A 2,521-nucleotide genomic window follows, 5' to 3' on the forward strand; every position below is an offset into this window, starting at 1 on the left:
TGTGTAAAAATAAGAGTGTATTAGTTTCCCAGAGCTGCCTTAAAAATTACTACCTTGCTAGTTGATTACATTGTTGGCTTAATTATTACTTTGTTGGCTTGAAACAACAGAAATGCATTCTCTCTCAGTTTAGGAAACTAGAAGTCTGAAATCAAGGTATTAGCAGGGTTGGTGCCTTCTGGAGGCTGCAAGGGAGAAACTGCCTCGTACCTTTCTCCTAGCTCTTGACTATTCCTGGCAGTCTGTGGCATTCCTTGGCTTGTAGCTGCATGACTCTAAACTCTGCCTACTTCTCTGAGTGTCCTTTGTGTCTCTGTGTCCAAATCTCTGACTCCTTTCTCTTATGAAGATACTAGGCATTGACTTTGAGACTTACCTTAACCCAGTGTGACCTTAATTTAACTTGATTACATCTGCAAAGACCATATTTTCAAATAAAGTTACGTTCACAGGGATGGGGGTAAGGGCTTGTACATAATTTTGGGGGTATACAATTCAACCTACTACAGAGAGGATAGACAAAAAATATAAAAAACATGTCAAATAATTGAATAGAGCTACAAATCAAAGTAACTACTTATGAGATGGACTTGAACATTTTGGTTAATTACCTAATAAGTTAAAAATCTAAACATCATTTCGTAGGTAATTTGTAGTCATATTATCAGTAGTGTTTTGTTGGTATCCATTCCTAGACACAGATGGCTCAATCTGGAAGAAAAGATAATAAAAGCCAAATTATTATTTTTAATGAGACTGAAGCTTTAAATACAAAGCATTTGGGCTCAAGGGATTATTATGTTTATAATTATAGTTAAAAGCTCGTTGGATTTTTTAACCAGTACAATAATTTTTTTCAAGGATGTCTTCAGAAAAATGATACTACTTTGAGGGTAAATAGCCAACATTTCCACTTTGCTCTAGAACAGTTCCAACAGAATAATTTTTGAGAATAGTTACTGCCAGTCTGATCTAGATCACATTGTTGAGGGCTGGTTTTTGTCCTAAAGGTTAGCAGATTATTAGAGAATATACTTAATCACCTTTTCCTGTTGATGGGCTCTCTCAGTCCTCCTGTATATTTCCGTAAAAAGACATTCCATCTATAATGGATTGAATTGTGCCCTCCCAAAAGATGTTAGAGGTCACATGTGACTGTAACCTTATTTAGAAAAATAGTCTGCAGATAGTTGGGTTTAGATGAGGTTATGTAGGCGAGGCCTAATCCAATATGACTAGTGTCCTTACAGACAGGAGAAATTTGTGTGCAGAGACAGACAAATATAGAAAAAAGATGACAAGACACAGGGAAAATGCCATGTAATTTACAAGCCAAGGAATGCCTGAGGTTACCAGAAGCTAGAAGAGGGGCATGGAGATTCTCCCTCAGAGTCCTCAGAAGGAGCAGAAGGAACCAGCCCTGCTGACACAACAATTTCAGACTTCCTGCCTCCAAAATGTGAGAGAGCAAATGTTTGTTGTTTAAGCTACCCAGTTTGTGGTACTTTGTTACCACAGCCCTAGGAAACTAATATACCACCTGTCTTATTATCACTTCTAGTTAGGTGAGTCTGACCAGGTCAAATATATATATATTTTTTATATATATATATATTTATATATAATATATGATTTTTATATATCATATATTTATATAAAATATAAAATATATTTATATAAAATATATGATATATATGTATTTGAGACAGAGTCTCACTCTGTCACCCAGGCTGGAGCACAGTGGTAGGATCTTGGCTTACTGCAACCTCTGCCTCCCCGGTGAAGTGATTCTCATGCTCGTGCCTCAGCCACCAGAGTAGCTGGGATTACTGGCATGTGCCACCACGTCCGGCTAATTTTTATAGTTTTAATAGAGACAGCGTTTCAGCATGTTGACCAGGCTGGTTTTAAGCTCCTGACCTCAAGTGATCCGCCCACTCGGCCTACCAAAGTGCTGGAATTACAGGCATGAGACACCATACCTGGCCAGGTCAAATATATTTATATGTATATGTGTTTGTCTATGTGCATATTTGTATTTGTTCAATTGTAACATTCAGATATCATTTATATGTTTCTTGCCTTGTTTTTGTTTACCTACGAACTCTTTTGATGCAATAGTAAACATAAAAGGACCATATTACTTAGAGGCTTAATTCTAGACAAAGTCTCTCAAATGCAGTCAGTCACAGCTTCCTGCTCCATGACTGTGCTGAAAAATTTTCTGAAATTTTTTGAGATATTGCATGCAAACCAATGAAAGTTAACTAAGCCAAGTATATTCAAGGGGAATTTAAATTAGTCACAATAAAGTAGATATATTTTAAAAATATAAGAGTGAATTTCTTGAGGACAATATTTGTTTTTTTTTATATATATTTATTTATTTATTTTTAAATTTATTTATTATTATTATACTTTAAGTTGTAGGGTACATGTGCATAACGTGCAGGTTTGTTACATATGTATACTTGTGCCATGTTGGTGTGCTGCACCCATCAACTCGTCATTTACATCAGGT

Source organism: Mandrillus leucophaeus, unplaced genomic scaffold (genome assembly GCF_000951045.1).
Source record: "Mandrillus leucophaeus isolate KB7577 unplaced genomic scaffold, Mleu.le_1.0 Scaffold47, whole genome shotgun sequence".
Lineage (NCBI taxonomy): Eukaryota > Metazoa > Chordata > Mammalia > Primates > Cercopithecidae > Mandrillus > Mandrillus leucophaeus.